The sequence below is a fragment of the Tiliqua scincoides genome, chromosome 6 (genome assembly GCF_035046505.1).
Source record: "Tiliqua scincoides isolate rTilSci1 chromosome 6, rTilSci1.hap2, whole genome shotgun sequence".
Classification (NCBI taxonomy): Eukaryota; Metazoa; Chordata; class Lepidosauria; order Squamata; family Scincidae; genus Tiliqua; species Tiliqua scincoides.
Genome location: NC_089826.1, coordinates 41436740 through 41451855, shown reverse-complemented (window position 1 = coordinate 41451855; position 15116 = coordinate 41436740). Strand labels below are relative to the sequence as shown.

At 43.2% G+C, this 15116-nt stretch overlaps 1 long non-coding RNA gene across 1 annotated transcript in view; it reads right to left on the bottom strand.

Annotated features, from left to right (window-relative positions):
- Positions 1-757: 757 nt before the first annotated feature.
- LOC136655966 (uncharacterized) overlaps positions 758-15116 on the bottom strand; it is a 32054-nt gene continuing 17695 nt past the window's right edge. The window contains exon 4 of the long non-coding RNA XR_010794684.1: positions 758-1097. This is a non-coding gene — a long non-coding RNA (uncharacterized lncRNA). The remainder of the gene's footprint in view (positions 1098-15116) is intronic.

Sequence of the window (15116 nt, the reverse complement as noted above, 5' to 3'; positions counted from 1 at the left end):
CCAACCCAGCACTATCAGATGTGAAAAGCAGTACCAAAGGAAGTACTGAACCTGTGAAAAAGCGCAGATGCAGCTGTCTATAACTCAGGAGCCAGTGTAGTAATAAATGGCAGTTAACTAAGGGCTCAATTCTAACTTGTAGAGGAGCAGGCAGGCCAGCACAAGTTTGCAGCCAGAATTTGTGCAACCCAAGGCAAAGGGAAAATTTGCCCATTACCCCATGTCATGCTGCACTGGCCCCAATAGGTCTACTAGGATCTGAGCCACCTCAGGAGGTGGCGCAAATCTGAGTAGAGCAAAGCAGTCAGAGGCTGCTCTGCACCAGATCCTGGCCCCACCTCCCGCTCCCCCCACCTGCCCTTGGGAAGACCCACCACCCACCCTCCCCCACCCTGAAACACCTCCGCCCCACCTCCTCCCCATTCTCCCCATACCTTCCCCTCAGACCCCTGAGTCAGCTGAGCTTGGCCGACGCAAACTTACCCCACCAGGCCTGGATCTGGTGCAGGGAGGCCAGTGCAGCTCCTTGCACTGACCTCCCTGATTCTAAAGTTGGCACAAACGTTCCGTACAGTACATTTGTGACACCCCCGGGTCGGCACAAGTGACTTGTGCCGGCCTAACCTGGGGGTTAGGATTATGCTGTGAGATGTATTATTATTATACTCAACAGAGGAAAAGAAGAAGAGGCAAGAGCAAGAAAATATGCACAAATGCAGTTACAGATAAATAGACTTCATTCCCATTGAGAACTACTTCTGAATTAAGATGCACAAGATTGTACTATAAATCACTCAACTGTTTTGAACTTCAAAGCAACCTCAGCAGGCTCAGAGTTTGATAACAGAAGCAGCACTGGGAAGTTAAGCCTTTCCCCATTCATAATTATTTAGATCCAAACTGCCCCATCCCTCAAACTGCTAGTAGTTCCCCAGTGGATAAAGTTGCTGGCACAATACACAGGGTGGGCCAAAGGTAGGTATACAAGACTGATCAGGTCACTGCATTTTTATTTTATTTTTTCAGTCTTCCAATACTGCTTCAGAATCCACTTTCTTTGTTCTTCATGCAAGGCTCCCTGCCATTGTTCTCAATACCTGTATGACAAAAAGAAACAATAATAAAAAATAAAATAAAAATACCTTGACCCGATCAGTACTGTATACCAATTTTTGGTCCACCCTGAACATACTTGTCTTTTTTTCCCCTATTCTTGGAACTCACTGCAGTTTTGAAAAGTTATTTCAATCTAGAAAAATAACATGGGGAGAAATGGGTTATCCCCTTCTCCTATCCTACTCTTTTGATCAAAACTGGAGCCCCAAATGGTTGTTTTTAGATGTAAATAAGTCAAGAGCCCAGTTTCAGGTGTCTATTTTGGTCCTAGGAAGAAATAGTAGCAACAGCCACAATGAAAGCTGCACTCTCCTTCCACTCCCCATTAATCTATGGGTCAGGTAGGCACACAGGCAGCTACACCCCCTCTCATCCTCCATGCATTCTTCCCTTCATCTCCCATGAGTAAGGGCAATGCAGTGCAGGAACCATTGTCCTCAATTATGTCACAATGCCAGATCTGACTGGCTATAATTGCGGTTAAATGGCACTGTGACATCACCACAATTTCAATAAGATCACACTAAGATTGACTAAGTTCACACTGTGAGGAAGAAGTAGTCATGGTGGGGGGAAAAAATTGTGCCAAACCAAATCAGTTGCCAAATGGGCAGTGACCAGCATGTGAACCAACATGACAGGCAAGCCATAGGGTCTCCAAAGCCCATTTTTCCTGCCAAAAACATTCTCATGAACACCTTCTGAAATTCTAATCAGAGCTTCAAGGGTCATTCATGTATCTTAACTCTCTACCCAATAACTACCCATCACTATGCTATCTAAATACAGTAAAACAAAAGGTAATTTTTTGCAGAACTAGCAACATACCTTGCTCCAGTGCAAAATATATAGAAATGGGGCCCACTTACTACAGGATCCCTGCAGGACATAACTTTCTCACTGAAGTTTGAGAAAAAGTATCCTTGGGAAAAATGGCTAGCTTCCTAAATAAGAGAGAATTTCAGGTGCAGAGTAGAACTAAAATCTAAAAAAGTCACGATGAACTTTTCAAGGAAGCTACAATACTGTTTTTAATCTAGCCCAATTAAATATACAGTCATGGCCACTGAACTATAGAACAACAGTCTTGACAAGGGAAGTATTGAATCGCTATTTTGGGGTTAAAGGCTAGATCCATTGCCTAACCATGAATGCTGGCTTTGGAATAATTAACGTTGAACCCATGCGTTGTGGGGCAATGGAGATAACTTTTCCTCCCTTGAGGTCCTGCCCTATAGTAATGATTTTGTGACTGTATTTTAGATGTTGTAGAGTTGCTGTGGCCTATGAGTTCATCAAGCAACTGTGACAGAGGGCCCCTGGACACTTGCTTTAACATAACATGCATTCTAAAATTCTTCAAGTATATATTTACATGTGCCTTGCCCTCTACCACAAAGTTAGAGAAAACCTCTTCAGTTAGAGAAAACCTATTTTGGTAGTGGTTGCTCAGAATTTTCAAAACAAGAGCAGCCCATTTGGGTCAAGCCAAATGTCCAGTTATCCAATATCGTTTCCAGCTTATCCATTTTCCTATCTTGAATATTAACAAAACATGACTAGAAATTAAAAGTTTTATTTATATCACACAATCAGAGCAAACCAACCTGAACTAGTGTGAAGAAATTATAGTTAGCAAAGAATTGTTAAGGCTGAAAATTCCTGAAGCTCATCTTATACTAAGAGTGAACCATCTTTCATTGTGCCTGAATACCCTTGCTGGCCAGAACTACTTCGTGTGTGGTTTCCATACACTCAGGCTTTCCCCCCTAGAGTTTCAGGTCTGGGTTTTACTTCTACTAAATGAATTGCACTTATGAATCATACACCTGTACACTTTTGAATGGGTTTTATGCAGTGTACTGAAAACAGGGGATGGGGGACTGCACCTGAAGTTGCCTGATTTCTAGGTCCATGAAATAGCTGGGTTCTAGAATCATAAGCAGGCAGATGTTTCAGTTCTGCTACCAGCCAAGTAAGATGGTCGAGGAGTGAAGATAAAGAATGGGACAACTGAACATGAGACAAAGGAGAGTTCGTCCTTTGAATGATGCTGGCCTGGCATTGTGAGTTGTGCCTGATCCTGGCCACAGTCTTCCTCACTCCTGGGTCCCCATTGGGCCTCAGATTGAAGAGAAGAGAGGGTCTACAGATCACCAAATTCCTCCTCCCTTCCCTATTGCCCTCAGTTGCCTCTTTGCCAGGAGCAACAGCAATTAGCCAAGCTGCTTCCTCTCTGGCCTAAAGAGTCCCAATGGCCTATGTATGCATCACAAGCCTCTCTCAATAGAAAAGAGCTTCTTGTGAGTGGTAGAAGAGTTGCTGTTGCCAAAGCATCAGGTCAGTGCTTTTCCCCAGGTGCTTCGCTCTGACTGGGGCCCTTCCTCTGGCTTCCACCTCTTCCCTGCTGTCGGATAGCAGGCAGCATGAGAACCTCACTTGCAGAATACCAGGTCCAGCCAGGCTTGGGGTGGACACCAAAAGTGCATTATTTTGCATGAAAATGAAAACAGGGCACCATGACAATTCAAAGATTAATGGCCCAATCCTAAAAGGGCCTTACACTGCCATATGTTGGCACAATCCTAACCAGGTCTACTCAGAAGTAAGTCCTATTGTATTCAATGGGACTTACTCCCAGGAAAGTGACATTTGAATTGCAGCCCTAGTGTTCCAGAAACTCAAGTTCCTTTATGGCTGTTGCAAAAAATGACACTCTGTATTGCTGAGCTGGGCCATCACTGCAAGCAGTGAGTGGTCGAATGCCAGCAGTTCTTCCACATCACCCAGCGCCAATGAATCAGCACCGGGGAGGGGGGGCAGAAGGGGAAATGGGGAGGAGGAGGGCAGATCAACGCTGGGAAGGGGGCAGTATTGGTGGGGGAAGGAAAGGATAGAATTGGGCTGTAAGGCATAGACTACGGATAGCATGAAAAATACTGCTATAGATCCTATAGACAAAATCCAAGCCAATGCTACAGATAAAAACAGCTTCCTCTGTAAGCCAAAACACTATGAGATTTGTCCATATAACAGATTACATGATAGTGGTAGATGATGTCCTTTACCCTACTACAGCACATATACTATTGTTATAAAATAACAAGCAACTCCTTTTATATATTACTTTCTCCCACTGGGTGAAATTGAAGTAAATTTTGCCTGTCTTGTCAAAGCTGAATGACCCTGTTCAAGAAAAGAGGATGCAGTCAGCAAGGCAAGAAAAACAGGGATCTTGTTATATGTTCATTATACAGTCAGTCATTTTGAGCCACCTTTATCATCATTAATGACTGAATAAGCCAACACTGGATATGGGGCTGCCTTGACCATGAGTCTGTCTGCCTGTACCTCAGGCAGCAGATTGCCAGGGAGGGCCCATCCCTGTCTGTTCATATGCCTCTGTCACTCCTCCTCCTTGGACTTTTTAAAATGAGGGAGAGCAGAATAGGAAGTGCAGAGAAGAGAGTGTTAGACTAGACCAGTGGTTCCCAAACTGTGTGTTGCAATGCCCTGGGCCATTGTTGGCCAGCAGTGAAACTGCAACACGATGCTGCAAACAGTGGTTGGAGGCTCGGCTGGCTGAGCTCCTGCACATGGTTTTCATGCACTTGGAAAGATCCTCCTACCTGCCCTGAGCCTCTTACCACCATTTGTTGTGTTGTGCCATCACCAGTTACGTCTGGGAGCGGCATGCTGCGCTTGCAGTTTGAGGGGCATCATGAACTGAGGAAGATTGGGAAGTGCTGGACCAGACCATCTCCAAGTCCACCTTTCTCCTCTCCTCCACTCTTCTTTTTCTGCTCCAATCCATCTTCCTTTTCCAATCCAAGGAGTGGGAGGAGCAGCAATGAAGGTGGTGACTGGTGCACTCCTGGCTAATGGGAGCTAGAATTTGACATGCCACCTCAGATGACAAGAGGTCTTGGGTCAGCCCTGACTGGACACATTCAAAACTCTGAATGCTCACAGTAGGTACACAATTCCTCTCTTCTGTCATATATTTCAGTTGTCCATCTGATATGACAAATCAGAGAAAGATAAAGTCCACATAAGCAGAGAGCTAAATTTTGAGACCTCATACTTCCTTATTTCCACTGACACACAGATTCCATATTTCCTAGTAAATCTGACTAGCATAAAGGACTCCTAGTTATAAAAACACTGTGCATGTCAGTGGATTTATATATGCTGTTTTGGAACCAGTATTTCTGGAGCCAAATAGGTATTGGAAGTCTATCTACACCAAGCAAGACTGGATGCTTTGCCTCATCTATTAATCTTAAACATATGCCCGCCCTCTCTCTCTCTCACACACACACACACACACACACACACACAAGATTAATTTCAGAAGAATGTCAGTTATATTGGACTACAAGGACAGATCCTTGGGGCACACAGCTTTTCTCCTCTCTCCATTGTGAAAATTGCCCATTGACACCCACTCTCTGTTTCCTGGTCTTCAATCAGTTCTCAATCCATGAGAGGACCTGCCCTCTAATTCCCTGGCTATGGAGTTTTTTCAGTAGCCTTTGGTGAGGGACCTTGTTGAACGCCTTCTGAAAGTCCAAATATACAATGTCCACAGGTTCTCCCACATCCACATGCCTGTTGACCTTTTCAAAAAATTCTAAAAGGTTAGTGAGGCAAGACTTACTCTTACAGAAGCCATACTGATTCTCTCTCAGCAAAGCTTGTTCATCTATGTGTTTTGAGAGTCTATCTTTAATGAGGCATTCCACCATCTTACCCAGTATAGATGTTAGGCTGACCGGCCTATAGTTCCCCTGGTCCCCCCTTCTTCCCTTTTTAAAAATTGGTGTGACATTTGCTATCCTCCAATCCTCTGGCACCGTGGCTGTTTTTAGAGACAAGTTGCATATTTTAGTCCAGAGATCAGCAACTTCTTTCTTCAATTCTTTAATAACTCTTGGGTGGATGCCATCAGGGCCCAGTGACTTATTGATCTTTAATTTATCAATGAGGTCTGAAACATCTTCTCTTTTAACCTCTATCTGACTTAATTCTTTGGTCAGAAGGGATGGTTTGGGCAGCGGTATCTGCCAGAGGTCTTCTGCCGTGAAGACAGATGCAAAGAACTCATTTAATTTCTCTGCCATCTCTAAGTCTCCTTTTATCTCCCCTTTCCCTCCTTCACCATCCAGAGGGCCAACCGCTTCTCTGGCGGGTTTCCTGCTTCTAACATATTTGAAGAAGCTTTTATTATTCCCCTTAATGTTGCTGGCCATGTGTTCCTCATAGTCTCTCTTGACCTCCCATATCACCTTCTTATATTTCTCTTGCCACAGTTTATGTTCCTTTTTATTCTCCTCATTAGGGCAAGACTTCCATTTACGGAAGGAAGCTTCCTTGCCCTTTACAGCCTCTCTAACTTGGCTCGTTAGCCATGCGGCCACCCTTAGCCATGCGGGCACCCTTATGGTGCTCATGTTATACAAAGACTACAATCTTCTGCAACGTTACTTCGGAGAAGGCCCTATTGAACACATAACCTGACTTACCTCAGGGTATGCATGGATAGGCTAGCACTCTAATATCTAAATAATTTATATGTAATTTTAAAAAATTTCCATCAAATATTTTAGAACTATTGCAACTCTCTCCTAAGCTTTGGGATGAAAAGAGCTAGATCTTTAAACAAATTTTCAGTGGAGAAATAAGTGGCAGGACAACATTTGAATAAAGAAATTTGAAGTTGATTTTGTTTGTCTTAGTCTTAATGGGGAGTATCAGAATGAGCTCTTGAACTTACAATTTACCACTGCTTTGTACAATAGCTCTAGACTTGAAATTCTCTAGTTTGTATATGTCTTTTAAAACTTCATAAACATACCAAGAGCAACTACCATTAACCTTAGGGTCATTGTGAAACTGACTTTATACCATTGCATTATTTTTACTATATGGAAGTACAATTCTTACTTACTCGTAACCATCTGCAACATTGACCTCTAGACAGCCTGAAAAGCACATTGTATCTCATTATTATAATCTCGGCTCCATTCTTTACTCAACATTAATTATTTCCATTCTCAAACACTTTGTGTTGCATGACAGCAAACTTTAGCCTATCATTATCTGCCAGTCACTTTACCCCTAAATCCTTATTCTCCATTATGAAACATTTCTTTGTTACAACTCAGAGCAAAGTCAATCTAATTTACATGTTTTTTCCCTCTGTGAATGATGCTAATTAAACACATCTAAACACCTTTGAGGCATCCTTATAGTACAGCGCAGATGATGACATGTGCTTTTCTTGTCTCAATACTACACAAGCATCACAGGTTAAGGAAAGGCTGTTATGAAAGTTCAGAGCTCAAGTTCATATCCATCTTCACTCAGTCCTAACTATGCCACCAAGTTTCACCAAAAGTAGAATTTAAAGGGTCATACAGCCCAATCCTAAACTTCTTGGCGCCTGCTGGAACAGCAGCACCAAAGTGGCTACACTGCCATTGTACCCAGTAGGCACTGGGAAGCTGCCAGGAGTCTCCTTGGGGGAAGCCACAAGTTCTGCAATGGGGCTTCTCAAGTCTGTGCCAGCTATTTTACTGGCGCAGATTTGAGAGACTCTGTCAGGTTGTTCAGCACAACACGGAGTTCAGGATATGACAGACCAGAGCTCCACCTACCCCACCCCCTTCCTCCCTGGTTCTTCCCCTGCCCTTGTTCTGCCCTCGCACCCACCCCACCCCCAAGGCCACACCACCCAGTGCCAGTGCTCCCTACTCCGCGGTGTTATAAACATGCTTTATGGCATGTTTACTGCACCCAGCGCCAGGCCTCAGTGCCAGTGCTGAGGGAGTTCATGATTGGGTCCTTATTCCATTAAGCCACCTGTGGAAGTGTCAAGGGAAGTTTATTTATTTATTAAATAAGTAAATAAATTTACAGCATTTTAACCCCAGCTTTCTCCTCAAGATGGTTTACAAAAGGGAAGGTACAAAAAAAGTAAAAACACAATTAAAACAATCACACTCTACTTTCTGTAAGTTAGAAGAATTACAATAAGGAACATTTTTCTACACAGTTTTGAATATCTCAAGTCCTAATGATATCATCTCCAGTGCATTATAAGGATTTTTTTTAATCGTATATGGTTTTTCAAAACATCACTGTATCTCTCCTTCCTTGCAGTCTCCAAGTTCTCTATTCAAGTCAGTACCTCCAAGCACTGTTCCCATCACTGTGATGATTGTGGCAGTGAGTTGCTGATCTTGGGCAGAAGTTCAAGCAGGCTCTTTTTACCACCTCCAGTTCTGCCTCCTTTTCCCTCTTCACAGTTAATTTTTAAAAATTTTTTTCCTTTTTTAAAGAATAGCGGAACTGTGTGGAGAGAGAATGGTGGACTTCTCATAAACTTCCGCTTTCCACTTCCTGCTTTTTAAAGTTAGTTCAGTAGCATAATGAAGGCAACAGTGGAGAAGGCAGGCGACAAGCTGGGCACTGGAGATGGGGCCTCTGATCTTAGACCTAGGGCAGGCATGTCATCTGAAAGATTTTCCCTCAAATAAATACCATTGGCCACTAAGAGTGGTTCACAAGTGCTCCAAATGCTTGTGGGGGGGGGGCAGAGACATACTGTGGCAGCAAGGTCTCCTCACCACTGTAGTACCTTCTGTAGCCAGCACCCCCTCCCCTCACAGGCACTTGGCTGCGAGCTGCTGAGTGGCCAAATTTTTTTCTACCTTTTTTCCACCAGAACAGGGGGGAAAGCTGTTTGCCACTCAGTGGCTCACAACTAAGTACTCTCAAAGGTAAGGGGGTGTCCACCGGAGAAGCTACTGTGGCAGTGAGGAGGCCTTCTTGCTGCTGCAGTACCTTCTCCGGCAGACACCCCCCTGCCTTTGAGGGTACTTGATTCTGATAATTAATAAGCAGCAAGGGAGAAGTGACACAGGATCCCTGTGGGGGCAGGGGGGGTGGAGCTGCCCTCCCCAAGTGTGCCCCCAGATCACAGAAACTACTTGCCCCCTTTCTTAGGTATGCTAGTTCTGGGGGCCAACCACCACATGATGTTTAAGGCATTGTTAGCATTGATGTGCTTAGTTTTTCTTTAATAAGCATAGTAGCCAGACTGGGACTACAGTGGGGGAGATAGGAGATGTTAATGCCACCCTCACTATAGTCCCAAAGCAGCTACCATTTACTCTGAAAAGAAGGTTCCATTGGAGCTAAACAGGACCCAGTTTGGGACCTCCCATGAATCAGAACTGAAGGGTAGGTTGAAACAGACCTCCCGCATGACCCCAATCCAACTACTGTATCGATTAAAGAACAAGTAGGCTCACAGCCCAATCCTATTCATGTCTACTCAGAAGTAAATCCCTTTATGGTCAATGAGTCTTACTCCCAGGAAAGTTTGGATAGGATTGGGCTCTCAGTCAGGCTAATAATGTTGGATGTCATGTAGTTTGGCTCTTAGGTAGTCCTGTTTGCTTGCCTGAGGGCCCAATTCTATCCAACTTTCCAGCACTGCTGCAGCCGTGCCAATGGGACATGCACTAAATCTGTAGCATGGGGGCAGTCATGGAGGCCCCCTCAAGGTTTGTTCCCTTACCTCAGAGCTGCATTGACTTCAGCTGCATCAGCACTGGAAAGTTGCATAGGATAGGAAAAAAGTGTTTCCTTTTATAAAGAAGATGCTGGGATAACTTTTAGTCACTTGACATTCAAAAGTTCCATGCAGAACATGGCAATGAATGTTGCTAACATGGCATGACTGTTTTGTTCTGTTAACCAAATAAAACTTATTTTTATAGGATTCTGTGCTTAGTCTGAGCCAGGGTTCAACCATGGAGCTTGTTTAATGCCAGAACTTAGCCCTGGGGCATACAGAGCAATAATAAACAAGGAGTGTGTTGAGGATGCACAGAATGCTTTCCCTCTGCCTGAGACAGTAACTACAACAGCCCCAATATCTAACACTAGAGACATCACTGCATCTGTCCACTTGAGAAATTAAACATTGATTGTCTATTTTTTTCTCCATACTAATTGTAAATCCTGTTATGGATCTACACCAGAATTAGAAAAAGGCTCAGAAGCTTTAGAAGGGTGGTGGTTGTTCTGAGAAATTCAAGATTTAGGAGAGAGTTCTGCTCCAGAGAGAATATCCTGTTATGCACACAGAAGCCTCAGTACAGGGAAACGTGTGAGCTGCTTCATCGTGGTGGTGTTGCCAAGGCCCAATTTAAGAGTCATACATTTTTCCACCCAGCTCAGACTCAGCAGTTTAGCAAGACAGCTCTCCAGGCTCAAGACATAAACCGATGCAAGGAGGCACCCTCCGCCCCCTCAGAACCAACCACAGACCATTCTAAACTTGATACACTGACTCGGAGGAGCATGCCAAGGAGAGAATGGTGACACAGACACACTGCCGGGACTGTCAGAGAAGTACTGCCAACACCACTCTTAAAGGGAAAACACATGCATCTTGCTCAGGCCTGCCAGCTCTCATTTATGGCATTTACTAACAGTCATTTATGGGCTTTGGCGCCTGATGGGAGCAATGCTAAAGAAATCTTACCTAACAAGCAAGCTAAAAGCATGCTGTGCTTTATAGGAGAAAAAAAAAAAGATTCTCTTTCTTCTGTAAACTGAGAGTGGGATAAAGAATCATCTTTTTGGACTGAATTTATAAACCTTGAACCCTTTGGTAAATTCAAGCCCAACTAGTTTTGTTTGTAGAAGATCAGGGCAGGCAGAGCAGAGCAAGGGGGATGCAATTAAAATATTCTGGTTTTCCTAAACCAAATCAGAATATTTAGACTCCAAACTCTGTGCAGTTGGAAGAGATAGGGTGCTGCATTAATAGTACTATTTCCAAATTAACCACCGGTTTTCCTACTATATGGCAAGAGTTTGCTTTTACTTTACAAGGCACATTTACTTCAAAGTAAGTTCCATCAAATGATGAGGCGCTTACATCTGAGCAAACATGCATAGTAACAAGCTGTTGCTAACATTTGCTAGTGATAAACAAGAGCCAGCCTGAAAATAGCAAAGCCACAGCACTAGAAACACTTATGCCTCTCTGTCTATCCCCCAGTTTCCCCCAAAGTCCTGCCTTCTCCCTCAGCAAAAGATACGTATATGGGGAGCATAGCAGTGCATTGTCAGCCTCAGCCAAGCTGCTTAATTGGCTCCAGGTGGCTGATGAGCCAAACCAGGAGGCTTAGGCAGCTGGGCAAGAATGCACCACAAATAAGAACTGGCTGTGGGAGCAGAGCTAAAGGGAAGTGAAATCTATTTCCATTTTTCCCTAAGAGAAAAATGGGCTTGGAACAGCAGTATCATAGTTTTTTGCTGACTAGTTGTGTGAGATGTGCTTCAGTTATAGTAGGCTAGTGGTGCTAAGGTTGCCAGCTTTCCAGCAGGCCACTGTAACTGTGTCTTTAACAGCAGATTTTTGTGTAGACATTTGCTGAAGTTATCTTTGTGCTGTGAAACGCAACTACTCATTGAGATATTAAAGGCACAAAAGCAGCTAAACTGGGTTTTGAATCAGTTGGCAACCACCACCCATAATATTGTTTGGCCCCTGAATTTTAGAACCAGGACTGCCAACGGCCTGCCCTATTCCTATAACTTTATCAGAGATGTGATTTGTAGAAAGGAGGCCTTTCATGGCTTGGCAGTCAGCATTATTATTTGTTTGCTGCAGACAGCACAGCTATTAAAGACACAGCTACAAGGACTCATTCAAAAACTGGGAACTGTATTGAGAACCACAGTTGTATTTGTATTTATACAGTAATTGGATTTTACCTGAAGCTTATTACTGAAAGTGCCCATCCTTACTGTGTTAAAGTCTAGTTCTGCTAATTTGCCACCCTATTACAAGTACTGTATTATCTCTTCCCCCTCTTATAGTCCACTCCTACACATATTTTCTTAGAAGTGAAGTCTTATTGAGTTCAACAAATTGCTTCCTTTGTAAGCATATTTGGAAATCCCACTGAAACAAATAAGAAATAGGGTTTATCACTGAGTAACCCTGTTTAAGAGTGAAGTTTTAGGATATAATCAAGCGAGCTGCAGGCCTGCTGGTTTCAACAAGGCAGTAATCATTCTTTACTGCAACGCGCCTTTCAGTTACCACAAGTCTGTAATGGTGTGTACAAACCCTCCATTCAGGGCCACTCCTGGCACCTGAGGTGACACATCAAATGCTGTCCTGCCTTGCTGTGCCAAATGTAGCACACTGCAGCTCTTCCTGGATTTTTTAAAAAAGGGAGTTCTACCACCATACATCCTCTTTTGTTCCTTTTAATTTTTATTTATTATCCACATTTTTATACTACCCTTCCTCCTAGGAGCTCAGGGTGGTGTACATAGTTCTCCTCCTCCTTTTGTCCTCACAACAACCATGTGATGTAAATGTGTTACCAAAAAGGCTGTTTTGTTTAGGGGAATTAGTATATTAACCTTTTGGAAACTTTTGGGACCATAGGCTGGATAACAAGACAGCGTAGAGCAAAGAAATCCCTTGTTTAGCTTAAAGAGGAGACTGGGAGAAAGGTAACTTTCAATCAAAGGATTATATTTTTATTGCAAAAACACACAAAGGTAAACATAATACACAAGGAGAATTGATAAGAATAGATTTCTAGTACTTGTGTCTAGTGAACCTAGCTTGTGGTGGCTGCATGTGCTATGTATTTGGGTGCATCCGAAAGGGAATCAGAAACGGATAGGTTGTAGGGAAATATTTTAGGGGTTCCTTAATCTGCCAAACCCAGTTTGCTAACTAAAGATGGGGGAGAAGGGAGGAATAGATAGGGAAGAAGGGAAAGAGTTTTATATTTACCTGTCCGGGGAGCAGTTGAGGGAAAAGTCCTAGGAAGGGCCACTCCCGTGGGAGGGAAGCCAGAGATCGAGCATGTGCTCAGAGCCTTCTCTTAAGGGGTTATGTCTGACCTAGAATGACCCGGATGTGTCGTAGTGCTGGTCTAGATGCGCATGCTCAGTACACAGGGTGGTACACGTGGAGTATGAAAAGAAAAGGTGGAAGGGTCCAGAAATCAGCTATCAGCAAAGCCTGACTCTGGGGGAGGGGGGAGTAGCTTGTTTCCTGTTGCTACTGGATTTTTTGGAGTCTGGAGGTGGCTTAATGGCTGTGATTTAGTTAACAATAGGTGATAGACTTTGCTGCCAAAGTCCTCCTCCTTTAAGGTGTTTGCATATTCAGTGATTGACTTAAACAATAAAGACATTTCCAGTGTCTCTAGAGAAAATGAGTCTTCCCAGACTGACAGTGGCCAACAACATGAGAAATGTGAGCTTATGATTTGACTCCTTTTGTGGCCTGAAAGAGAAGTTTTAGGCCTGCATTTTTGTCCAAAATACATGACTAGATATAAAACACAACTTGGAAGGGAAAAGGGGATTTTCACGTAACAAATGAGGCTGGCTCAAGATAGTGACTGGCCCAAGTTCACTTGGGAAACTTCATGACTGAGTGCAAATTAGAACCTGGATCTTCCAGTTCTAAGTCCAACTCTGGAACCAGTACACCATCCTGACTCTCTTTTTGAATCCAGGGAGGAGGAGGAAGAGTAGCAGCAGCAGCCACCACCCCACCAATTTGTTGGCTGTGGCAAGAACTTCAGTTGGCCTCATGGCTAGGATACTCTTACCTTCATTGACAGAGAGTCAGCCAGGATTCTAGAGGTGAGGTGGCAACTATTTTTTCAAGGGGGGCAATGATGTCAGGTATCTATACTGGTGGGCAAAATGAAAGGATAAGTATGGAGAAGCATCAAATACCCGTATCTCCCCCAAATTTCATGAAGAGAAAATAATATGGGGGTTTTTTGAAAGATGCATTCATTATCTGTAAAGCCATGTAACAATAATTGGCAGAGAATAAATGCATCTCTGTATGCCATGTAAAATATATTGCCTACATAGAAATAACATGCAACACATCCTTTCATTTACACATCAGTGCAATACACAGGCCTGCAACCCTGCAAAAGTAAAACATATCACTGTGATGCAGGTAATATTTACTTGTATTGAAAGTGCCTATTTAACACCTATATAGCACCTATCTAACACCTACATAGCACCTATCTAGCATCTAATGCCTATCTAGCACCTATGCAACACCTATCTAGCACCTATATAGCGCCTATCTAGTACCTACATAACAGCTATTTAACGCCTATATAGCGCCTATATAGCGCCTATATAGCGCCTATATAACACCTAACACCTATATAGTGTCTATGTAACACCTATCTAGCACCTACATAGCGCCTATATAACGCCTATAGCATATCTAGCACCTAACACCTATATGCCTATCTAGCACCTACATAGCACCTATCTAGCGCCTTTCTAACACCTATATAATGCCTATTTAACACCTATATAGTACCTATCTAGTGCCTATCTAGCACCTGTCTAGCGCCTGCATAACAGCTATTTGCCACCTTTATAGCGCCTATATGCCTATCTACCTATATAGCATCTATTTAACATCTATATAGCGCCTATACAGCGCATATATAATGCCTATCTAACACCTATATAGCGCCTGTCTAGCACCTATCTATCACCTATATAACACCTATCTAGCACCTATGTAACATTTGTCGATGACACTTTGCTGATGCATTGATACATATTAAAATAAAATTTATTTACTTTACATAAAAGCAAGAGGAAAGATATGCTAGTCAAATACCGTAGCCATTGGAACACTAGTTTTTTTTTTTACAATATTCATTACTTTTAAAAAGCAAAGCACAGAAGATTTGAATGTATTGAATCTAACTGGTTGAGCTGAATCCTCCCAGCTTTCTAAGAGCTGAATCTCTTTAGAACCAGGGGTGGATCCAGTGTCTGTATCTGGGAGGAGACCATGAGCACTACCTTCAGAGCCCAGATCAACCAGGCAGGTAGACCTGGGCTCTCGACTTGGATAGCTGGGTAGACCTGGGCTCCTGGTTGAGCTTATT